Source organism: Theropithecus gelada, chromosome 7a, assembly GCF_003255815.1.
Source record: "Theropithecus gelada isolate Dixy chromosome 7a, Tgel_1.0, whole genome shotgun sequence".
Lineage (NCBI taxonomy): Eukaryota > Metazoa > Chordata > Mammalia > Primates > Cercopithecidae > Theropithecus > Theropithecus gelada.
Window position 1 is genome coordinate 52459351 of NC_037674.1, and position 26813 is coordinate 52486163.

The 26813-nt window shown below is 36.5% G+C and overlaps 1 protein-coding gene across 2 annotated transcripts in view; it reads right to left on the reverse strand.

Moving 5' to 3' along the window:
• Positions 1–26813, reverse strand: part of SCAPER (S-phase cyclin A associated protein in the ER) — a 583444-nt gene that overhangs the window by 134791 nt on the left and 421840 nt on the right. The window lies entirely within an intron of this gene.

Genomic DNA, 26813 nt, shown 5'->3' on the forward strand with positions numbered 1-26813 from the left:
CCTGCTGCTGCATTCCTGCATCCTTGGCCTATGTCCTGCCGCATCACTGCCATGCCCAAGAAAAAGCTGAAGGGGATGCTAAAGGAGACAGAGTCAAGGTGAAGAATAAGCCAGAGAAGATCCGCAAGGTTGTTTGCTTAACCTGCTCCTCCAAAGCCAGAGCCCAACCCTAAAAAGGACCCCGCAAAGGAGAGAGAGGAGGTACCCAAAGGGAAAAAGGAAAATGCTGACACTGGCAGGGAGGGGAATAACCTTGCAGAAAATGAAGATGCCAAAACAGACCAGGCAGAGGAAACTGAAGGTGCTGGAGATGCCAAGTGAAGCGTGTGCATTTTTGGTGACTGTGTATTTCTGGTGACTGTATAGTTTGAAATACTATTTTTATCAAGTTTTTAAAAAATGCAAAATTTGTTTAACTTTTTTTCCTCCTGCCTCAGCTTCCCCAGTAGCTGGGATTACAGGCACCTGTCACCATGCCCAGCTAATTTTTGTATTTTTAGTAGAGATGGGGTTTCATCATGTTGGCCAGGCTGGTCTCAAGCTCCTAACCTCAGGGGATCCACCTGCCTCAGCTTCTTAAAGTGAGCCACCATGCCCGACCTTGATTTACTTTTTTAAAGCTATGTTGTTAGCACACAGAACACTTTACTGTTGTATTGTGGGAAAGGGTCATAGGTCACTAATAGAAGGTCTCTGATGCTGGATTGATGTGGGGAAAACACCTTTCCCTTCCCATTTTGAGAGATTTCCTCTTGACTCCCAGGAGGAGGGATTCCATGACTCTGAGACATGTAGCCACCTTGGCACAAATCCCTTGTGGTATGAAAAAACAAATTGGTTGTTATGTCCTCTTCTCCCTCATCATCTTCAACACAGACTTAACTCCCTTAAACCCAAACTCTGTTGGGCCCTGACCCTCCAGTAATTGGTTACCAGCGTGTCAGGCAATTAGACTTTACAGTGGTGCCACTGAGATGGAGCACCCCAAAGAGTAGAGTTTCCACTTCTAGACTGTGGATTTTCATATTTTCAGATAAATTCTGCCATTTTTATTTCATTTCCTGGAAGTCAGGGTCAGTTCATGAAAAGCTGTTAAACAACATGCTAAATGTGAAATGTCAACCCTCACTCTAACCTTTCCGTTCAGAGCATCAAATGAAGATCTTATGGTGTTTTATAGTGGCTTTTTGATTTTGGTAGTCCATTGAAGAAGGGAGTTTGAAAGTTGTTGTACACTGTTAATGATTATCTGCCCATGTCCTGCCTGAAATACCCTGATTGTTTATGGAAAGTAACTTTAATAAAGCTGGATATAGTTTGGCTTGGAAAAAAAATAATATATAATTGTTCAAAGAAACTTTTAGAGCAACAAGCTCAATGGGCACGACAGATTCCTGGATGTTTTGAATACTGTGACTAAAATCTCCATTGCTTGAGTGACCAATGTTTATTTTGGTCTGTCTGACTAAATAAATCTCCTGCTTAAGTTCTAGGTAAAAATGTATTGATTTAGTTCTATACAACCCAGTCTCTAGGACAGTTCTTAAACATGTGATTCACAGAACAGCACTATTGGGAACTTGAATAAATACAAATTCTCAAGCTCTACCCCAGACCTAGTAAATGGAAGCTCTGGGGATTTTAACAAGTTCTGCAGGTAATTCCGCTGCATATTCAAGTTAGAGAACCACTGCTCTAGGATAGGGGTTCTGTATCTTGACTAGGCATTAGGATCACCTGTAGTTTTATTTTATTTTATTTTTATTAGTTTTTGAGGAAGGTTCTCACTCTGTCACCCAGGCTGGAGTGAGGTAGAACAATCTTGGCTCACTGCAACCTCTGACTCCTGGGTTCAAGCTATTCTCCCATCTCAGCCTCCCAAGGAGCTGGGATTACAGGCGTGTGCCACCACACCCATCAAATTTTATATTTTTAGTAGAGACAGGTTTCCTCTTGTTGGCCAGGCTGGTCTCGAATTCCTGGCCTCATATGATCCACCCACCTCAGCCTCCCAAAGTGTTGAGATTACAGGCATGAGCCACCATGCCTGGTACCTGTAAATCTTCAAAAATATATGCTTGCCTGAATTCTTCCCTTGGTGATACTAGTTGGGAGATGGGGTAGGCTCCTGACATCTGAATGCTTCAAAACCTTTATGGGCAATTTTGATGTGCAGCCAGAGTTACTCGTTCATTCAACAAATACCTAACTTCCTATGATGTTCCAGGTATTGTGCTAGGTGGATAAGACAGGCAAGTTCTCTGTCCTTATGGAGCTGATGCTCTAGTGGGAGAGAGATGGTGAAGAGAGCCCTTGTTATACTTGTGATCATCTGTCTGATACAGCTGTATACTACTTCACATAATTGATAGGTTCCTGAAAAAAGGGGACAGTAGAGTATACTGGTTAAGACTACAGACACTGGAGTAAGATACTAGTTAGAATCCTACTTCTACCATTCAAGATTTTAGCAAGTTAGTTACTAATTTCACATAATAGCATCCATTTTTTCACCTATAAAACTGGAATATCTAAACTTTGTATGGCTGTCGTGGGAATTAACTGAAGTAATAGATGTAAAGTACTTAGGACAGTACCTAGTACATAATTAAGTACTTAATAAATGGTAGCCCTTTTTAGGGCTATTAGTCTATTATTTGGGTTATTAATCTTATTCTTAATGAATAAGGTATAAATAATATGTTAATATATAGAATCAAATTAAAGCATGCTACAGATGCTTATTTCCAGGTTAGTAAAGCACAGTGCTTCCCAAATTTTTTTCATGGTATGCTGACATAAATGCTGAAAGGACTAAGTTGATGTGAGCCAGGAGGAGATTAACCTGTTTCCAGCCTTACCGAATTTCCCTGAGCAATGAAAAAAAAAACCTTGACCCACATCTACCACATTTATGACATATCAGTTGGAGGTTCTATCTAGCAAATTCTTCACAGATGTCAACCAGCAACACTTCATTTATTTGATAACATGTATAAATTTTCAAGAGTATTTTTCTATTTAATTTAAAAATAATGTGTATTTATGCTGATAAAAATAGTTTTAAAAATAATTGTCATAAATTTGGGAAAGAGAACCACAAAGAAATAGTAAAATACTATCAAGAGAAAATTTGGTATTTGTACTTCTAGTCTTTCTTAATAAATTTTAAGAAAATTTATTTTCTTAAAATAAATTTATAAGAATAAATAAATTCTTACATTATATTTTATCCCATTTTCCCATTTCTTAATTAATATGTAATAATGAACAGTTCTCCATGACATTTAATATTCTTCTATAACACTAGCTTTTAATTTTTTTGTAAGGCAGAGTCTTGCCCAGGCTGGAGTGCAGTGGAATGATCCCAGCTCACTGCAACATCTGCCCACTGCAACCTCTGCCTCTTGGGTTCAAACAATTCTCCTGCCTCAATCTCCCAAGTAACTGGGATTACAGGCACATGCCACCACACCCAGCTAATTTTTGTTTTTATTGCCATGTTGGCCAGGCTGGTCTCGAACTCCTGACCTCAGGTGATCAACCTGCCTTGACCTCCCAAAGTGCTGGGATTACAGGCGTGAGCCATCACGCCCTGCAGCTTTTAATTTTTAAGAAGAGCAGGGAAATGCTTTCTTCAAACAAAATCTTACTCAGAAGCTTAAACCAAAGAACAGATAAAATCAAGAGTTGCTCTGGCTGAAGCAGAAGCTGGGGACCCAGGGACCTCCCCTGCTCTCCCTTTTCAAAGACCCTTGAAAGCTTCCTTGGAGGCCTGGGGGTGTATTCCCTTGAGATACAGTGAAAAACTGAGCTAAGATACAAGTAAAATTTAATTTGCTAATTTTTTGAATAGGTGATGATGACCACAGTACAATTAAGCCAAAATAAAAAGAGTGCACTATGAAAAGCTTCTCCCTCTTACTCATGTCTCCCAGCCTCATCTTAGAAATCATCATGGTTACTGGTTTACATATCCTTCCAGAGACAATCTGTGCATATGAAAGCCTTTTATTCTCCCCTACACAAAAATATGCTACAAGATTTGGAGGTTGAATGTGAGTGAAAGACATCTTCCTGTGGCTCTTGGCTGTTACTAGCAAGGTTTGGAATATGAGGCTTTCCTGCAGCAGCATTCTGGGGTCCATTTTCCAGCTTCCTGGGCATCAAAAATCAGTGGGATAAGTTGTACTAATTTCTCATCTGTAGCTTCGGGTACACATTCTGTGGTTTATTGGGTGTAAGAGATAGTTGTTTGTGTGGCATTAGCCACACATTTCCTCCCTAACATGTGTTGGCCTCAGAAGGAGCAGCCCCCTTGTGAATTTGTTTGGTATTGTTTTAGGAGTCAATCTAGAAGTCTGACAACAATTTTCTTTCTCTCTCTCTCTCTTTCTTTCTTTTTTTTTTTTGACAGGGTGTTGTTCTGTCACCCAGGCTGGAGTGCAGTGGCATGATCATAGCTCACTACAGCCTCAAACTCCTAGGCTCAAGTGATGCTCCCACCTCAGCCTCCAGAGTAGCTGGGTCTACAGGTGCACACCACGACACCCAGCTAATTTTTCTTTTTCTTTTTTTGTAGAGACAGGGTCTCACTATGTTGCCCAGGCTGGTCTTGACCTCCTGGCCTCAAGTGATCCTTCCTTCCACCTAGGCCTCCCAAAGTGTTGGGATTATAGGCATTAATCAACATACCCAGCCTTCCAAGAATTTTCTAAGTACTTAATGTCTTATAATAAGTTCCTTCTTGGATTAAAATACTTAAACTGAGAAATATTGCATGGTCTTTAAAAGCTAAATAGTGTCTCATCCTGTGGATATAAAAATTTACTTCAATTAATCTCTTACTATTCTGTCCAATTTTCAATGTTACAAATAAAGTTGTTTTAATACAGTCAGAATTCTTAGTTTTAAGCCATGGTGTTGGTGGGGGGAAGCTCAGGTTGATTTAAATACAAAGGAAATCAATTGACAGGCTACTTGTGTATATAAAAGAATCTGGAAAATTTAGGTGTTGAAGTTATATTTCCACAACTAATATCCAAAGAACACAACACCAAACTGGTCTGCTGAAAAAAAAAAACAAAAAAAACACTGGGCACATATGAGACAGACTGAACTAACATTGTGACTTTGAACACTAGATATAGCTGCCTCAAACTCTCCAAAGAATACAGTTTGAGATGTTTTTGCTTCTTTACTTCATTGCCTTCAGAGTGAAAGTCTAGTGTGAGTATGGTGGATTGTAAAACCTTGGTCACATTCCTGTATCTTAGACACAATAAAGACTAGGAAGCAAATACTTGGCACTCTCAGGTTCTATAGCAGGAGAGCCATCTTACATGCTTGGGAATTCTGTAAATATAGGACAATGGCTGAGATGCTGTGCAGGTTAACAGCACAACCCTTGTTTACAACAGCTGCTGAACAAATCATTCTGTACCACTCTGCCTGCTTACCTAGGATAAATTTCCAATAATGACAATTTGAGTCAAAGAATATGAAAATGAAGCCTTTTGATAGATATTATCAAATTTAAACTGTCCCCCAGAAAAAAATTTTAATCAATTTATACCCCCAGAAAAAGATTTTTTCCATGCTTTTACCAATGTTAAATAATATCATTAAAACAAATATTCACCAATTTGACAGCTAAATAAAACTGGTATTTTAAAGGTTTTTTTTTTTTTTATTATCAGTATGATTAGAGATTTTTCCCAGTGTTTATTTGCCGTGTCTATTTATGTTTTCTTGCATTATCACGGTGTGCCTTCTACCCGTTTTCTATTGGGGTGTGTTTTCCTTATTTATTTATAAGGCTCTTTATTGATAATATAGATGTTAACCCTTTTGGTCATATTTTAAAAATAACTTTTCCAGTTTATTGCTATCAATTTTGTTTTTTAGGTTTTTTTTGTCATAAGTAATTTTTACATTTTTATTTGATACAATCTGCCAAACTTTTCCTTTAGGACATCTGAGATTTCTGTCAGAAAGGCCATTCTACTTGAATATTATAAAAATATTCTTTTAAATTTACTTCTGGTGCTTTTATGAGCTTTGCCTTTGAATTCACAATATAAACTTGATTTGGGGATAAGGGAAAAAGACATTTACTTTATTATTTTTCTTTAAAATAAAGTTGCTACTTATCGTTATCTTTTTGTTAACTGTTCTAGTTTGCTATTTTAAAATTTGGGGAGGAGGTTTTTATCTTTTAAAAATAATTTATTAAGATTATCTCATTATAAATATGACAAATGGTTAATACATATTGTTAATATTTTTTCCAGCTTTTGTCTTCCATTTTGCTTATGCTATTTTAAAGTTTTTAAAAATATACTGAGACTAAATAATTCTATGTAGTCTAACAATTTTTGTAGTTTTCTTTTTCCTGCTTTTTCTTTTGTGTTTCAAAATTATTACTCACTCTCACTATGAGATGAGGTAATTATTCATTTGTATCACCTTCTAAATTATTCATTTGTATTTATTTTCCTTGAATTATCACTGTGTATGGTAATTTTATGGTTTTCTAATTCACTGCTGATTCATTTAGAATTTATTTTGGTGTGTTGCGTGAGACAGGAGCCTAAATTTATTTTTCCCATGAAGAGGTATTAAATAAACTCTCCTTTCTCCACTGGTTTGAAATGCCATCTTTATCAGACTCTAATCGATAACTATCTATTTTCGTGTCTGTTTCACATTGTTTGTGTATTGTAGCTTTATGGTAGAGTTAATATATAAAATTGCAGATCTCTAAAGCCTTTAAAATATTTTGAGGTATTAAGAATAATATGTGGAACATTACAACTGTATAGTTTATCCTATTTTTTCCCTTTGGGTTTGAACTATATTTATATAAACTTTATTTTTAATTTTTTTTTTGTTTGTTTTATTCAATGGAATTCCTACTACTTGTTTCAAATCTTTTGTGGGTGATCATGAGGCATAAACAAACAACACATGGTATGGGACTAATGTTCTAATGCCCTCCGTGCTTTACATTATATAGAAAAATCATTTATTGGTAAAGTGTGGAAAGTATATCTACATAATCTTATGCTCACAAAACTCTTCCGAGAAACTTTCACAAAGAAACCACTTTCTGATGAGGAAAATAAAGGAGGAGGGAACCGAAAAACTCAGGGTCAGGAAATACTTGTCCTTTCAGTAAAACTTGTTTGAAAGACAACCTCTATTTGAGGAGTACCTGTCTTAGAAAGATCACTCCTTTGAACCCAGCCTGGGTGGTCTACCCAAGCAGCTTTCCCTGTAATTTTAAACTCAAATGACCAGAAGCACTTTTAAACATCAAACAGAAAGCACCAGATTTTCAAAGTATCTTTTGAGAAGACATTAAAATCTTACTGCCCATCCTGTCAAAACTACAGTGTGGTTGGGGGGTTTGAGATAAAGGCTTTCTGCTCCAAAAAATCATAAATATGTGAGTGAATTTTTGTGTAAGTCTTTTCACTGAAAATGTTTCCTCTGAAAAAAAAAAAAACAGGATAGGAAAAGCATCATAAAATTGGGTCTTTTGACAATAAGTGCAGGACATATAGAAAAAGGACAGTAATAGAATACAAGTGTAGCACACACCTAAGACATTATGAAATAGTTAAACAGAAAAGCTCCAGGTGATTGCCATGTAGGAAGGTTTTATAATATAACTTAGAAAGTACATAGTTTATATCCTTGTGCAGTTTGCAGTGGTTAAGACTTAAAAAAAAAAAAAAAAGAAAACCACTGTTCACCAAAATCCATTGTCATACACCTGTGTCAAGAGAGCAACCATTTTTAAACAACAATTTCACAAAATCTACATGGGGGAGAGAGAATGGCTTTAAGTTCTGACACAGTAAAATTCTGTGCCAAGTAGGGATAGCAAGTACTAGGATCACATAAATATGGCTGCAAAGAGAAACTTGGTGTTTTTATCAATTATCGTTTTGCCCTCAAGTAAGAACGGAATTGGCCTGATGGGGATAAATGTAAAAGGACAGATTCTCGCAAAACAAAGAAGATGATTAGCAGTGGATATAGTATTAGTTTGATGAGAACTCTCTAGATCGAACCAAACACCCAGACCTGGAGTTTTCCAATTCCTTAGGAAAGGGAGAGACAAATGTTAACACCAGAGCCCCAATGCATACGTAATTTACTGAATATCTTTGGTTTGCACTAAGGATTTAATAAATAGCATACAGTTTATATGCATTTAGTCATCCTCAAATTATGCTTTGTCTTTATAAAGCTCCAAATTAGTTTCTTTAGATATTATTAAAAATAATTGTGTGAAACCAGGGAGCTCTAACTGTGCTTAGAAGTCTAAGGCCTTAAGCGGACCTAAGTCAGTGCCCCGCTCACAGAATGAGATGTGTAATCTAGGCCTGGCCCTCCAGGAATGGCCCACCTAAAAGCACATGCCAGTTCTAGACGCTGAAACTGAGACTTGGGTCAAACCACTGAAAACTATATTCTGTTACATAACCAGCCTAAGTTGCTTCTAGGCAAGATTCTTGTCTCATTCATTCTGTCGGGAGCCCTCATACTGTGCAGCACAGGGTCTGGCTGAGCACACAGATGTCTAATGAAGGGACAACTGTCTTCCTTGTTTCAAACATACAAGAATGTGCAACTGTGGAATATCTTAATACATTAATTAACCACATTCTCCACTATGTTTCTTTTTTTTTTTTTTTTGAGACGCAGTCTCGCTCTGTAACCCAGACTGGAGTGCAGTGGTGCGATCTCGGCTCACTATAAGCTCCGCCTCCCGGGTTCACGCCATTCTCCTGCCTCAGCCTCCCAAGTAGCTGGGACTATAGGCGCCCGCCACTACGCCTGGCTTTTTCGTATTTTTAATAGAGACAGGGTTTCACGATGTTAGCCAGGACGGTCTAGATCTCCTGACCTCGTGATCCACCCACCTCGGCCTCCCAAAGTGCTGGGATTACAGGCATGAGCCACAGCGTCCCTCCCACTATTCTACTTTTTAATGCTCATTTGATCATGAACATTTATTCTCAGCCAATCTGGTTTATTCTCATTTTTGTAGCTATCGAGAATAAAATCTGGACCCAACAGAGAGAACTGTGAAGTATCTAAAAGTTTTGAAGTGTATTTATAAAGAAGGAAAATTATTTTTGAACTTTGAAAATTAGATTGTGGCTAAATTGCTTTATAAATATGCTGGAAGGCAAGATTAAAACTTATAAAAGCTATTGTATTAAGCTTTTCACAGTAAGCGGTTTCGAGAGGAGACATAATCTACTGATTCTGTGTAAAAGCTGAATTACGATGGGATTTTATGACTGTTCATTTAACTACTGTTTATTGGGCACCTATTTATGTCTAGGCGCTATGCTAAGTGTAACAGGCAACAATGAAAAAAATTAGATACCTGTCCTGACCTCATATATGCTGCATATATGCATATATAATCTTTTTTGTTGTTGTTAAAAAACATTTTTAATGAAATAAAACACCGATACAGAAAATTACACAAAAGTATAGCTTAGTTAATTGTTATAAGGAAAACATCCTTGAAATCACCACTCAGGTCCAGAATTTTGTTACTAAGAAGCCCCAGACATACTTTTTCTCATTCCAATTATAGCCTCTTCTTCCCTGCAAAGTAGCTGCAATTCTGACATTTACAGTGATCACTTCCTTGCATTTTATTATGCTTTTATCACCTAAGTGTATATCTCCAGCCCTGTGCATCCATGGTTAGTCTTACTTACTTTTAACAAAGTCTTTTAAAAATATGTCTGGATATGTCTTTTACATCTCTTTTAATCTGTGAAGTTCCCCCCATTCCTCTATTTTCCTTACAATTTTGCTCCCTGCATATACATGGTGAAATTCAATATTTCTTTTTCTTTAGCATTTCCAGATAATTGGAAGTTGGATCTGGAGGCTTGATCAAACTCAGGTTTGACTTCTTTTGGCAAGACTATAGGTGGTAGAGCTCTTTAATCAGGAGGCACATAATATCTGAATGTCACTCTTTTTTTTCAGGTTAGCAGTCACTGATGATCAATACCTAGAGCCATGAATTCATCAAGGGTTCATTCTTCAAGGGGTACAAAACTGTGATATTCAAATTCTATTATTTTGTTTCAATTTGTTAGATGAAATAATTTATAAGGAGAAATTCCCTTCATATATTTGATTGCCTAGTGGTATAGTTCCACATAAATGTTTGAGATTTTCCTTTTATTTTTTCAGTTATCAACATACTGGGTTCCCTGTCATGCTTAGAAAGTGACAAGTTAGTTTTTTAGTTTTATTTTAAATATCACTAAAAACTCATGAATTATTAAAGAGCATCTATAAGAAACTATAGCTAACGTCATATTTAATGATGAAAAACCAGATCTTTTCCCCCCAAGATTGGAGACAAGGTTAAGCATGTCCTCTCTCACCACTCCTATATACAGTAAGAAAAGGAAATAAAAGATACACAGATTGGGAAGGAAGAAGTAAAACTTTACTTGTTTGAAGATGATATGATGGTCTATGTAGAAAGTTCCAAAGATTTGACAAAAAGCCTCCTGGAACGAATAAGCAATTAAAGCAAAGTTGTAGGTCACACCTTGATAAAAGTCAATTGCTATCCTACATATTAGCAATGACAAACTGGAATCTGCAATTAAAACACGGTATCATTTAAATTAGCACCAAAAAAAGAGAAATATTCAAGTATAAATCTAACAAATATGTACATACCCTCACTATTCTAGATGAGGGAAAACTATAAAACTCTGATGGAAGAAATTAAAGATCTAAATAAGTGGAAAGATATTCCATATTCATGGGTAGGAAGACTCAATAATGTTAAGATATCAGTTCTTCCTGACTTGGTCAATGCAGTCTCAATCAAAATCAAAGCTAGTTACTCCACTGATACTGATAAACTGATTTTAAAGTTTATATGGAGAGGCAAAAGATCCAAAATAGCCAACATAATATTAAATGAGGATAAAGTTGGAAGACTGACTCTACGTGGCTACTAGTCTTACAATAAAGTTACACTAATCAAGAGAATGTGGTATTGGTGAAAAAATTTGACAAACAGATCAACGGAACAGAATAACGGAGACCAGAATTAGAAGCAAATACAGTCAACTGACTTTTGATAAAGGAGCAAAGGCAACCAAAGAACAGTCATTTCAACAAATGGTGATGGAACAACTGGACACTCACATTAAAAAAAAAAAAAAAAAATCTAGATGATTTTATATTTTTCACAAAAATTAATTCAAGATGGATTATATATCTAAATGTAAATCATAAAACCATAAAACTTCTGGAGAATACAAAGGAGAAACTCAAAATGATCCTGAGTTTGGTAATGAGTTTTCATATACAATATCAAAAACACACTCCATGAAAGAACAAATTGATAAGCTGGAATTCATTACAGTAAAAAACACTGCTCTGTGAAAAGCACTGTTAAGAGAACAAAAAGATAAGCCACAAACTAGGAGAAAATACATGGAAAACACATATCTGATAAAGGAATTGTATCCAGAATATTCAAAGAACTCTTACAACTTAATATGAAGACAAAAAATCTAGTTAAAAAGTGGGCGAAAGATCTAATAGATATATCATCAAAGACACAGTAGACAGACTGTAAATAATCATAGAAAAATATGTTCAATGTTAATGTCATTGAAGGATTACAAATTAAAACAAGATGCCATTACACACCTATTAGGATGGCTAAAATTCAAAGTACTTGACATCAGAAATGCGGGTGAGTATGTGGAGGAACAGGAGCTCACATTCATTACTGGTGGGAATGCAAAACGACAAAGTCACACTGCAAGACAGTTTGGTAGTTTTTTATAAAGCTAAATATAGCCATCATATGATCCAGAATCACATTCCTACACATTTACTCCAATGACTTAAAAACTTATTATCTACACAAAAAAACTGCATGAGTGTTCACAGTTTTATTAATGATTGCCAAAACTTAGAAGCAACTAAGCTGTCCTTCAGTAGGTAAATAGATAAACAATCGATACACATTCATATAATGGATTATTATTCAGCAATAAAAAGAATTGAGCTATCAAGCCACAGACAGACATGAGGGAACCTTAAATGCATATTGCTAAGTGAATGAAGTCAGTCTAAAAAGGGTACATGTTGTGTAACTTCAACTGTGTGATATTCTGGAAATGGCAAAACTATATAGACAGTAAAAAGATCTGTGGCTGACCCCATAGAAATACAACCAGTAGAGAATATTATGAACACATCTATTTATATAAACTAGAAAATCTAGAAGAAATGAAAAATTTCCTGGATACATACACCCTCTCAAAACTGAACCAGGAAAAAATGGAATCCCTGAATAGAACAATAACAAGCTCTGAAACTGAGGCAGTAATAAGCAGCCTACCAACTAAAAAAAGCCCAGGACCAGATGGATGCACAGCTGAATTCTACCAGATGTACAAAGAAGAGCTGGTACTATTCCTATTGAAACTATTCCAAAAAGTTGAGGAGGAGAGACTCCTCCTTAACTCATTCTATGAGGCCAGCATTATCCTGATACCAAAATCTTCCAGAGATACAAGAAAGAAAGAAAACTTCAGGCCAATGTCCTTGATAAACATTGATACAAAAATCCTCAACAAAATACTGGCAAACCGAATCCTGCAGCACATCAAAAAGCTTATCCACCACAATCAAGTAGGCTTCATCCCCAGGATGCAAGGTTGGTTCAACATAAGTATACCAATAAATGTGATTCATCACATAAACAGAACTAAAGACAAAAACTACGATAATCTCAATAGCTGCAGAAAAGGCTTTTGATAAAATTTAACATCCATTCATGTTAAAAACTCTCAATAAACTAGGTATTGAAGAAACATACCCCAAAATAATAAGAGCCATCTATGACAAACCCACAGCCATCATAGTGAATGGGCAAAAGCTGGGACCATTCCCCTCGAAAACTGGCACAAGACAAGGATGCCCTCTCTCACCACTCCTATTCAACACAGAATTGGAAGTCCTGGCCAGGGCAATCAGGCAAGAGAGAGAAGTAAAGGGCATTCAAATACAAAGAGTGGAAGTACCACTATTTCTGTTTGCAGATGACATGATCCTACATCTAGAAAACCCCACAGTCTTAGCCCAAAAACTTCCTGAGCTGATAACTTCAGCGAAGTCTCAGGATACAAAAATCAATGTGCAAATATCACCAACATCAGTCAAACTGAGAGCCAAATCAGGAACATACTCCCATTCACAACTGCCACAAAAAGGATAAAATACCTAAGAATACAGCTAATTTGGGAGGTAAAAGATCTCTACAAGGAGAACTACAAAACACTGCTTAAAGAAACCAGAGATGACACGAACAAATGGAAAAATATTCCATGCTCATGTTTAAAATGGCCATACTGCCCAAAGCAATTTATAGATTCAATGCTATTCCCATTAAATTACCATTGGCATTCTTCACAGAACTATAAAAAACAATCTTAAAATTCACATGGAACCAAAAAAAGACTCTGAGTAGCCCAGGCAATCCTAAGCAAAGGGAACAAAGTTGGAGGCATCACTCTACTCAACTTCAAACTATACTACAGGGCCACAGCAACCAAAACAGCATGGTGCTGGTACAAAAACAGACACATAGACCAATGGTACAGAATAGAAAGTCCAGAAATAAGACTGCATGCCTACAACCATCTAATCTTCGACACACCTGAAAAAAACAAGCCATGAGGAAAAGATTCCCTATTCAATAAATGGTGCCGGGATAACTGGCTAGCCATATGCAGAAGACCGAAACTGGGCCCCTTCCTTACACCATATACAAAAATTAACTCAAGATGGATTAAAGACTTAAATGTAAAACCGAAAACTATTGGCTGGGCACGGTGGCTCACATCTGTAATCCCAGCACTTTGGGAGGCCAAGGTGGGCGGATGTTGAGGTCAGGAGAGTAAAACCATCCTGGCTAACATGATGAAATCCCTTCTCTACCAAAAATGCAAAAAATTAGCCGGGCGTGGTGGTGAGCACCTATAGTCCCAGCTACTTGGGAGGCTGAGGCAGGAGAATGGTGTGAACCCAGGAGGCAGAGCTTGCAGTAAGCCGAGATCACGCCACTGCACTCCAGCCTGGGCCACAGAGCGAGACTGTGTCTCAAACAAACCAACAAACAAACACACACACACACACCCAAAAACCGAAAAGTATAAAAAACCCTGAAGACAACCTAGGCAATACCATTCAGGACGTAGGCATGGGCAAAGATTTCATGATAAAGATGCCAAAAGCAATGGCAACAAAAGCAAAAATTGACAAATGGAATCTAATTAAACTAAAGAGCTTCTGCGCAGCAAAAGAAACTCAACAGAGTAAGCAGATAACCTACAGAATGGGAGAAAATTTTTGCAAACTAGGTATCCGAAAAGGTCTAACATCCATCTATAAGGAACTTAAACAGATTTACAATAAAAAAACCAAACACCCCCATTAAAAAGTAGGGAAAGGACATAACACTTTTCTAAAGACGATATACATGCGGCCAACAATCATATGAAAGCTCTTCATCACTGATCAAATAAAATCACAATGAGATACCCACCAGTCAGAATGGCTATGATTAAAAGGTCAAGAAATAACAGAGGCTGGTGAGGTTGTGCAGAAAATGGAATGCCTATACACTGTTGGTGGGAGTGTAAATTAGTTCAGCCATTGCGAAAGATAGTGTGGCAATTCCTCAAAGACCTAAAGACAGAAATAACATTCAACCCAGCAGACCCACTACTGGATCTATACCCAAAGGAATATAAATTGGTCTATTACAAAGACACATGCATGCATATGTTCACTGCAGCACTATTCACAATAACAAAGACATGGAATCGACCTAAATGCCAATGATTGACTGAATAAAGAAAATTTGGTGCATATACACCATGGAATACTATGCAGCCATAAAAAAGAAGGAGATCATGTCCTTTGCAGGGATATGGATAGAGCTGGAGGCCATTACCTTAGCAAACTAACATAGGAACAGAAAATCAAATACCACATATTCTCACTTGTAAGTGGCAGCTAAATAATGAGAACACGTTGACGCAGAGAGGGGAACAACACACACTGGGGCCTATTGGAGTGTGGAGGTTGGGAGGAAGGAGAGGATCAGGAAAAAAAACTAATGGGTACTAGGCCTAACACCTGGGTGATGAAATAATTTGTACTACAAACCCCCATGACACAAGTTTACATATGTAATAAACCCACACATGTATATCTGAACTTAAAAGTTTAAAAAACAATCAGTGGCTTCCAGGGGTTGGGTGGGTAGGGAGGAACGAATATATTGAGCACAATGAAGTTTTGGGGTAGTAAAACTGTTCTGCATGATTCTAAAATGGTAGATACACAACATTATGTATTTGTCAACCCCACAGAACTAGAAAAGGCAAAGAGTAAACCCTAATGTAAACTATGGACTTCAGTTAGTAACAACATATCAATATTGGTTCATCAACTGTAAAAATATACCACACCAATGCAAGATTTCAAGAATAGGTAAAACTGAGGACAGGATGGGAAGAGGAAATACATGGGAACTCAATTTCTGCCCAATTTTTCTGTAAATCTAAAACTAATAAAGTCTGTTAATTAAAAAAAAAATCTAGGATTTAGATTTATTTGATGGCTTTAATCTCCTGCAGTTCTTTTTTTTTTTTTTTGAGATGGAGTCTCGCTTTGTCACCCTGGTTGGAGTGCAGTGGCAAGATCTTGGCTCACTGCAAGCTCCGCCTCCCAGGTTCATGCCACTCTCCTGCCTCAGCCTCCGGAGTAGCTGGGACCACAGGCGCCTGCGACCACGCCTGGCTAATCTTTTGTATTTTTAGTAGAGACAGGGTTTCACCGCGTTGGCCAGGATGGTCTCAATCTCCTGACCTTGTGATTCGCCCGCCTTGAATCTCCTGCAATTCTTATTCATATCAGAGATCAATTTGTTTGTCTTAGGCCCTTAGTATCTTCATCCTTTGACTTAACTCTACTAATCTTTGAGAACTTTGCTCTAGTTGGGATAACAAGGTTTGAGAGTCATTTTCTGCTGCATATTTGGAAGCAGCCACTGATTTAATTTGATGGGAAATGATACTTCAAACCTATAACCTGGCCCTACGGATTCTCAATACTACTGGGGTGGTCACTGTTTCTAGACCTTTAGAATGAACAGATCTAGGAACCTCTCCCCATTCCCACTCTCCCACCCCCAAGATAAAATACCTTCTGAATTTGTAATAATATTTCAAATTCAAATTCTAGACTAAGGGAATTTTTTCTTTAATATCTTTTATACAGCTCAAGATAAAATACAGCCCAAGATAAATTCCTTCTGAATTTGTAATAATATTTCAAATTCAAACTCTAGACTAAGGGATTTTTTCTTTAATATCTTTTATATAACAGCTCTCCCTCTTTTCTTTCACATGGAGATCCTGGTGCTCAAGGGCATACAGGATGATAAAAATTGAATACCTACAATTATATAGAATATCTAATTTGCTTTATGCTATATCACAATACATAAGTTTCATAATGACAATATTAATAGTACTGCTACCAATAATGAATACTGAAAACAGTTGGAAATGTTTTGGCATATGTCATACTCAGTCTCCACTAATTTTTTTGTCCTTATACTAGTTACATGGTCAGGACGTGCCATTTCATACTATACTCTCTCCTTCAATTTTCTTCAGTTTTAGAACTATAAATAACTACATACTTTATGCTTACTAAAGTACTTATGTCAATGTATCTGTAGTCATTTGCTTGTCTGAAGCATGTTCTCTAGCAAGTTTCTTAGGAAGGGCTGGTGGGACCAATATTCCCTCAATTCTTGAATGTTGCATCCTGATAACAGTAAATTTTTCCCTTGTTTTTTCTTTTGAAACAGAGTCTCGCTCTTTTGCCCGGGCTGGAGTGAAGTGGCGGGATCTCAGTTCACTGCAACCTCCGCTCCCCGGGTTCAAGCGATTCTCCTGCCTCAGCCCCCCAAGTAGCTGAGACTACAGGCGCACATGACCACACCCAGATACTTTTTGTATTTTTAGTAGAGATGGGGTTTTGCCATGTTGGCCAGGCTGGTCTCGAACTCCTGACCTCAGGTGATCCACCCGTCTTGGCCTCTCAAAGTGCTAGGATTACAGGTGTAAGCCACTGCGCCCAGCCGTCTTGCCTTTTATAAGAAAGGGTCAGTTTTGTTGGATATGAAGTTCTTGGCACATACATTTTGAGAGTGTATTAAAAATGTTACTCAATTTTCTTGTAAGATAAAGCATTGCTATTAAAAAATCTGATATTACATTAATTTTCTTTCCCTTACAAATCATGCATGAGGTTGGTGCAAAAGTAACTGTAACAGAAAAAACCGCAATTACTTTTGCACCAACCTAATACTACTTTTGCTCTTTTGCTATGTAATTTTAAAAATTTAAGTACAAATTATACACAATTAACATTCACCCTTTTCTTAAAGAGTTTGAACAAATGCATTCAGTTGTGAAACCACCACAATAAAGATATAGTAGATCAATCATCTCCTTAAATTACCCTTGCTGTCTTTCTGGTCAACTCCTCTCTCAACTCGTTTTCTATTCCTGTAGTTTTGCCTTTTTTAGAAAGTGATATACATGGAATCGTGCCACATGTAGCCATTAAGTCTGGCTTTTTTCACTTAGCACAACACATTGAGATTCATCTATGTTGTTGCATGCATCAGTAGTCTGTCCCTCTTTTTAAAATTTTACATTTCTTTTATTGTGGTAAAAACACTTAACATGAGATCTACCCACAGCATATTTTTAAGTGTATAATACAATATTGTTAACTTTAGGCACAGTGTTGTAAAATACATCTCTAGCATTTATTCATCTTTCATTACGGAAACGTTATGCCTGTTGATTAGCAACTCCCTATTTTCCCCTCTCCCCTGCTCCTGGCAACCATAGTCCTGCTCTCTGCTTCTGTGCATTTAAATATTTTAGATACCTCATATAAACAAAGTCATGGAGTATTTGTCCTTGTGTGACTGGCTTTTTTCACTCAACATAATGTCTTCATGGTTCAACCATTATGTCACATATTACAGGATTTCCTTCTCCCTTAAGGCTAAGTAATATTGCATTGTATGTGTATACATTTTCTTTGTCTACTCATCTCAGTGTCAGTGGATATTCAGGTTGTTTCCCCCTCCTCACAACTGTAAACAGTGCTGTAATAAATACAGAAGTGGTAGTATCTCTTTGAGATTGTGATTTTAATTTTTTTGGATAAATACCCAAAAGTGGAAATGCTGGGTCATACAGTAGTTCTATTTTTAGTTTTTTTGAGGAATCTCCATACCGTTTTCTATAGTGGCTGTACCATTTTGGATTCCAACCAAGAGTGTATAAGGGTTCCAATTTCTCCAAATTTTTGTCAACACTTGTGTTTTGTTAATGACCATCCTAACGGGTGTGGGGTGCTATTTCATTGTGGTTTTGAATCGCATTCCTCTGACAGAGACATTTAGCATCTTTTCATATACCTGTTGGCCATTTGTATGTCTTCTTTGGAGAAATATCTATTTAAGTCATTTGTTCATTTTTTAATTAAGTTAATATTTTTGTTACTGAGTTGTAAGAATTTCTTACATATTTTGAACTTAACCCCTTCTCTGATATGGTTTGCAAATATTTTCTCATTCTGTAGACTGCCTTTTCATTCTATCGACTGTTTCCTTTGATGTGCCAAAACTTTTTAGTTTAATGTGTTCCCATTTGTTTGTTTTTGCTTTTGTGGTTTGTGTTTGCTGTAATATCTATGAATTCATTGTCAAGATCAATATTATAAGGGTTTTCCCCTAAGTCTTCTTTCATTCATTTTAGAATTTCAGGTCTTATGTTTGAGTCTTCCATCCAATTTCAGTTGATTCTTGTGTTATAAGGGTCTAATTTCATTCTTTTGCGTGTGAATATCCAGTTTTCTCAACACCATTTGTTGAAGACTATCCTTTCTGTGTTGTGTATTCTTGACAATCTTACCAAAGATCAGCTGACTCCATCTGACTTGGTCTGTTAAGATGTCTCTCCCTTTAAACCCCATTAAGGACTGGAAGAGGCAGAGAGAGCCCTAGAGCCCAGGCTTTGGTGGTCATTAAGATGTTAAATCTTGTGCTGAAAATTTCTGGTGATTTAATGAATAAAGAATAATTTCTAGCTAAAAAAAAAAACAAAAAAAAAATCAGTTGACTATATATACACAGATTTTTGGACTCTCTGTTCTGTTGCATTGCTCTATATGCCTATCTTTATGCCAGTACAATACTGTTTCAATTACTCTAGCTTTATATATTTTAAAATCAGGAACTGTTATGACTCCAGCTTTGTTTTTCATTCTCAAGATTGCTGTTACATTTATTTCTGAATAGTATGTCACTGCATAGATGTACCACAGTTTGTTTATTCATTCACCAGTTGAAAAATATTTAGATCTTTTCCAGTTTTGGGTGATTATGCATAAAACATCCATAAACATTCATTTATATTTATAAATGATATAAATACATACATAAAAATATATGTGAGAACATGTTTTATTCCTTTAAGGTTTAACTACCCAGGCGTGGGATTGCTGGATCATACACTAAGTATATGTTTATCTTTTTGAGATAGTTACATACTGTTTCCAAAGTGGCTGTATCACTTTGCATTCCCATAAGTAGTATATGTAGTTCCAACTTCTCTGTGTATGCTCTCCAGCACTTGGTATTACTGGTTTTTTTTTTTTTTGAGACAATCTCGTTTGGTTGCTCGGGCTGGAGTGCAGTGGTGTGACCTCAACTCACTGCAACCCCTGCCTCCTGGGTTCAAGCAATTCTCGTGCCTCAGCCACCTGAGTAGGTGGGATTACAGGTGTTTGCCACCATGCCCGGCTAATTTTTGTATTTTTAGTAGAGACGGGGTTTCACTATGTTGGCCAGGCTGGTCTCGAACTGTTGGTCTCAAGTTACCTGCCTGTCTCGGCCTCCCAAAGTGCTGGGATTACAGGTGTTAGCCACTGTGCTTGGCTTGTTTTGTTTTTTAAACAATTCTAATTAATTGACATGTTGAAGTACCTCAGTGTAGTGTTAGTGTGTATTTCCTAATGATGTTGAGAATCTCTTCATGTGCTTACCTGGCATCTTTGTATCTCATTTGGTGAAGTGTCTATTCAAATCTTTTGCACATTTATTAACTGTTTTATTCTGTAATGTATCTACAGTAGCAACATAAAAATATACCCTGACTGATGGAATTAATGAATATAATACTATCTTCCTTTCCCCAAAGAAGTAAAGAAATCACACTTCTCAGCTTAGAAAACATGTGGAAGGCTTATGATCTTTAAAATTTTAAAACGAGCAAAACAAGATCTCATTTACAAGCACAAATGATAATATTAGGCATATGTCCTAGTTCATCTCTACAGAAAGTAGAATTACTAGTAAATACATATTATTAAAACAATGAATTTTAAATTATAAAACAACATGGAGTCCTTATAAACAGAAAAAAATTGCTATTTAATTATGTTTATAAATTTATTTATTGTGGCAAGGGTGAAATTTTTTCCAATGGAGTCTGATTTTAGTTATGCTCATTGGGTCTCTTGTACCAAACATATTTTAAATGTAGAGTACTAATCAGAATAAAATATATTAAACAGAAATAGAGAAAAATAGTATTTGACATGAAAAATGTATTTGTAAGAAGTCCTACATGTGGACTTGCATATATGGAAATATTTTTAATATTATTGTTTCAGTGATAAAACTAGAGGATATTAAATTAGTGCAAATAGACGAATAAGTCTTGGTTAATAAGAAAATATCCTCTCAGCAAGAAACTTGGGAACAGATAATAAGAAAATGTCCTCTCAGCAAAAAACCTGGGGACAGAAAATTTTAAAATGTAGAGAAAGAGTTAAAATCTCTTTAAAGAGATTATTCAGTTTTGACATTTTCGTGACCACAGAGAAGTTAGACTTGTAACACAATCTGAGAGTGGTTTTTTGTTGTTGTCGCAGAAGACAATGGGATGGATATTTAGATCAGAGTATGAGTTGTGGACGAAGGGGGAAAATTTCTCCTAGTGGCACTGGGATGACTAGTGTAAACCTACACTACCTACACTGCCTTCTCTGTCTTGTGGCTCATTCTTTGTGAGGCCAGAACACTTAGAGTGGGTGGGGATAATGGGGAGAACCACCATGCTGCAATAGCAAACCAGCTCCAGAGAGGGGTCTTTAAGGGGTGTTAACAATACTTCCTGACAATGGATCTTCACTGTGGGGATATAAATTATATGCATCCTAAACATGAGTTTGCCTCAAGTCAATATAATAATCACAAATGATTATTTCCCTGCACTTCATATCATAAAATATAACATTTTAATAACAACAAAATTAATGTTAAAATTAAACTATTTTCCTAATGATAATGTTGCTTCAGAGTAAGGAGTATGAAATCTTCAACTAGATGTGTTATTTCAAGGGTTTTTACTTAATTGGTGAATGTGGTACAAATAGAATAGGCAATTTAATTATTCCACAGAGAATTCTAACTTTAGAAAGGAAATCATACATATTTTAAATATCAACCTAATTAGACTTTCTGTATTTCCTCAAATTAGCCTCTGACTGAGAAAGTGTTATGTTTCAAAGATTACAATAATACAGTTAAAAAAAGTAGGGTGAGCATCAAATTAGTTCATTAATTTTAAACTCTAGTGCTAGAGCATTATTTTCACTGTTAACATGAATTTGTTAATAACAAGACGGCTATGACAAGTAAGTCTGTAGATACATTGTTAAGTAAGATCTGGCTATATAATTTTAAATTCACAATTAAACATGTTGCCTCTGGAGAAGACCCCAGGTGGTTTGCAGTGTTAAATAGCAGATTAAAGTTGACACGACTAATTTCTTTACTCTAATCTTATTAGTGGTACAACAGCTGTCAACTGTAACCATCTCTATAAAGCCTTTTGAGACATAAACAAAATGCCTCAATATGTCAAATGGAGAATAGTGTTTATCAATCACTATTGCTAATTAGCTTGCAAAATAATTTTTGCTTTTATTGTCTATTGGGGATAATTATTCACTTTTAGTAAACTTTTATCTAAAAATAGATATTTAAAATTTATTGAAATCATCCTGACTAGAAAAAAGTAACTGTTTATTAACAATAGATTATAGTATAAATTTCACCCCAACTGGCAAATACTATTTTATTAGTGCTTACTAGGGGTCTATGATGTGGTAGACACAGGAAGTGATACATAGGTTCCAATTCCATGTCTTCAACTGTTACTTACAAGAAGTAAATTAACTATGATAAGTTCACTCGGTATTTGCTGGCTGATTTGAGCATTAAAGAGTGTTTATATACACAGAAATGTTGTATCTCATTTTTAGACTTCATTGCTGGATCTTATGTGAACATTTTGTCTCACACATACAAACAGCTACGTGCGGTTTTTGGTTCACCTTTCTCTTCTGTTAGGTCAGTTCCTCTTTGGTCCCTAGTCTGCTAGGTGGGAAAAATGATTCCACAGATAATTTCCTATACCCACACCAATCAACCAGTACAAAAACACCCAAGTCAAAAATCCAAAACCAATCAACTAAACAATATCTCAATCCTCCAGCAACTCACAGGAATAACAGTATTTTTATATCAATGAAATTATATTTTACTTTTATTAAAATAGTGAAAGTTTCATGTTCACAAATCAGAAAGAAAAGTACAGCTATCATCACCCTGCAAACACTAACTTTGTAAGAGATCCAACCAAGAACGCTCATCGATGCAAACTTCGAACCAAATAGTACTTTTTGCTTACCCTTAAATAATTTGTTTTGTTGTGTAGTACAGAATATCTTATTGATTGGTCTCTTCTTAGCTATGATGTAAACTTTTTGAAGATAAAACTTATCACAGAAGAAATTCAACAAATACTGGCAGACTGATAATATTTCTCTCTGATGATAGCATGCAGGCAATAAGGTACAGAACGAAGACCAGAATAGGATGCTCAAACATAGCTCAGCTACACTGATGATGGAGGGTAAATCATTCAGTCTTTAAAACCTTTGGTTTCTTCATTTATATAGTGTGATAATGTTGTAAACATGCCAAATACTCTGTTAAATAAATGTAATATACCTGACAGCTCTACATGGAAATCAAATGCCTTACCATAGACAGGTTACATTAAAAAAAATCTCAACACTGTGGCTTTTATCAGAAAATATGAACCCAACACCTATCAGTGCAATTTTTTCTTAATACGCTCACTCTCTAGAAGTAGTATTGACACTGGTAAAACAACAACCCAATCTGGAATGAAGTTTTGCATTTCTCATTGGTGAGGGAGAGGGGAATAAGAGATGATGCAGACCAGGCACAGTGGCTTACGCCTGTAACCCCAGCACTTTGGGAGGATGAGGCAGGTGGATGACCTGAGGTCAGGAGTTCAAAACCAGCCTGGCCAACATGGGGAGACCCTATCTCTACTAAAAATACACAAATTAGCCGGGCATGATGGCATGTGCCTGTAATCCCAGCTCCTCAGGAGGCTGAGGCAGGAGAATGGCTTGAACCCAGGAGGCGGAGGTTGCAGTGAGCCAAGATTGTGCCATTGTACTCCACCCTGGGCAATGGAGCAAGTCTCAGTCTCAAAAAAAAAAAAAAAAAAAAAAAAGACGATGCAATGCTCTGAAAATATGCATCTGGTACTTGACTATGTCATTCTTTGGGGTAGATAAATAATATGGAGATACTTCTTGGTTTTCCAGAGAGGAACAAAACTGCAACTCCAAAATAGCTTTGAAATGATATAAACCGATGATTTTCTTCATTCTGTTAAGCACTGTAAAATGACTTAACTAAGAAAAGATCATTTATATTTTTCAAATGCTCTGTTTTTTCCTCTTAGTAGTTGAAACTGCACTGTTAAATGTAAATAATAAAGGCATAATATAGTAAAGCTTTTTCTTGTAGCTGTAGGATTAAAGTTGTGAGCTGTATTATGCTGCCAGGATTTGAGAGGGAGAAAGAGAAAGAAAGCAAAAGAAAAAGAGAAAGACATACATACATACATACACACACACACAGAGAAAGAGAGAGAGAGATGAAAGCTGAAGGGGGGAAGGGAGAGAGGGAAGGAAAAAAAGAGGTCTATGTGGGTATGCTCTTATAATCTCATGCCTTCTGAACACCTTAACCTCACTTTCATAATAGGCAACTGGCTTCTAATTTCAGGAAAATCACTGGTGAAATGATTAAGTTTCTCATTAACAACCTTTTTTTTTTAATTTATTAAAAAGCTGGACTATAGCCCATTATGATCAAGTCTGAGAGAGAAGGGTCTGAAGAAATACACTTTTCCATTGTTTGTAAATATAAGACAATGCTCTTGGGTTTCAAAGTAAGTGCTCATTATAAAGTTAATGATGAGATAACCAGTCTGGGACACTGTTTCCCCTACAAAGTAACATTTGAGAGTTATAAAGAATATGAGCAGTACTGTTATTTGTTCTTACAGAACTTGTATTTTTCTTAAAGAACTATACATAATTTATTTTATTTTCTTTGATTCTGAAGATAAGCTCTTCACTGCAGGTATGTTCCTTTTAAATGTGTTTACCTTAGGACCTAGGGATAGTAAGTTTAATGAACGTCATTTTCTATATAGATCATCCAAAGTGAGGTCAACAGAAAAAAGGAAAGTTCAGTCAGTCCCAACTTGTAGTAACAGCATTTAACGTTCATAAAGAAATGTACCCTAGAGAGCTTGTAGAGTATACTTTCTCTCTTCACTCCTGCTTTAAACGGTGGGCATTCATTCATTCTTTCTTGACGTGAAGAATTTTGAAAAACAACTATGAGGTCACAAGGAAGGCTCTATAGCAAAGTCAAATATTTTCAAGCCAATCTAGTGTTAAAATAATCTTTAATATTTGTATTTGAAAGTATCAGGTTCATTTGGTTGGAAGGAACAAAAATTTACTCAAAATATTTTAAGTAAAAAGAGCCATTTATTGTAAGGCTATTGGGAACTTTCACATGAGTCCAGGAGAAAATGAACAACCATACCTCAAGAGAGCTGGAACAATGCTAGCTCTGTGGACTAGACTGCTTTCATTTCCAGCCCCCTTCTGTCCCATGAAGCAGTTTTGGTCTCCTCTCTTTTTCCCAAAACAGCCTTCCTTAGTCCTGCAAAACTTGGAACGCACATAGTCCTATAATGGCCATCCCAGAAGTGAATCTACATGATTATTTAAATTCAAATACCCAGGAAAAAAAATGACTCAAAGTTCTGCAACTTCCCAACTGCAAATTCCTGAGAAAGAAACTTGACTGGGCTGGTTCAACTTTTTGTATTGGATTATAAATCCTATCTTGCTGGCTGGTCAGTAGATTGGTTGCTCTTGAGTCAGATGTCCTCTCTTTAGAATTTAGTCAGCTATGGCCATTGAGGGAAGCACCACATGGATGGCATAAAATATAGCTGACAAGGCATGGACGTAATGCCTAGAACAAGTAGTATTCATAAACCACTGCAAAAAAGAAGGACACAACAAATAGGAAGGGAGAAGGTGATTATGGCAGGCCAACAAGAAAGAAGAAAAGGTAACAAGGAAGGAAACTCATAGTAAAAACTGTGAGAGTCTGGATTATGTTGCTAACTGAAGACACAAAGGCAAAGACTTAATAGTAGATGAGTCCCAAAGAGAACAGCCAAGTGAGTCAAGAGACTGGATTAAGAAGTAAGCACACAAGGCCTGGCATCTCAGGAAACTAAGTTGACAGATATTGGCATATGTAACAAAACATTCCCTTAATGAAGAGTCTTCTGTTATACCACCAGGGTGGCTGTTCCACAAAGGTAACACAGTAGGCTACTACTAATAATATTCAGAGTTTAATATGTCTCATTTTCCATGACTGTAAGTTCCCTGAGGACAGGGTCTATTTCAAGTGGTTCCTAGGTATGGCAATCTCATTGCCATGCCCACAAGTGATCCAAAGAAGAAAAATGCTAGAAAATAGTTTCCTAGGAGTAAGGACTGGAAGTCCTAGATTATTTACCTGCTTCTGGAGCACAATGAGTTATCTCTTTTCTACTATAAGAGGAATTGTATCAGCCTCTACATAACACAAAGAGAGGGAAACAGAAGCCTTTGGGGACAAAACCTCAATGAGTAACGGGAGAGCAACTCTGAACATTCTCTCTACTAATGTTCTCTCTGAACATTCTTTCTGAAAAGAATAAACATTCTTTTAAAGGGGTTATCATAGCTCTGAAAGGTTGTAGTCATACCCCAATGTGACTGCTTCCAACCCTCATCTGGCAGTGAGCCACATACATGGTTGCTGGTGATTGTGAGGAATAAACAAGGTAATACGTGCAGAGCATCTAGCACAGTGCTTGGCACCAAGCACACAATAAGTTAGTTTGTATCGCTTTACCAACTCAAAGGATCAGGTAAATGCAATATTGCCAAGTAAAGTCACAAGTTTTACTTTATTTTACTTTGGAGAATACATTTGATATCTTGTTGTAAATGATCTTCCTAGTGAACAAAGCTCCATTTTGTATCATTCTAAATTTTTAAAAATTACATTTGATGAGTATTACATGGCCTGAGTAGGATGGATTTACTATAGGCAGATAAAGGCATATACTATAAAGAAATAAAAA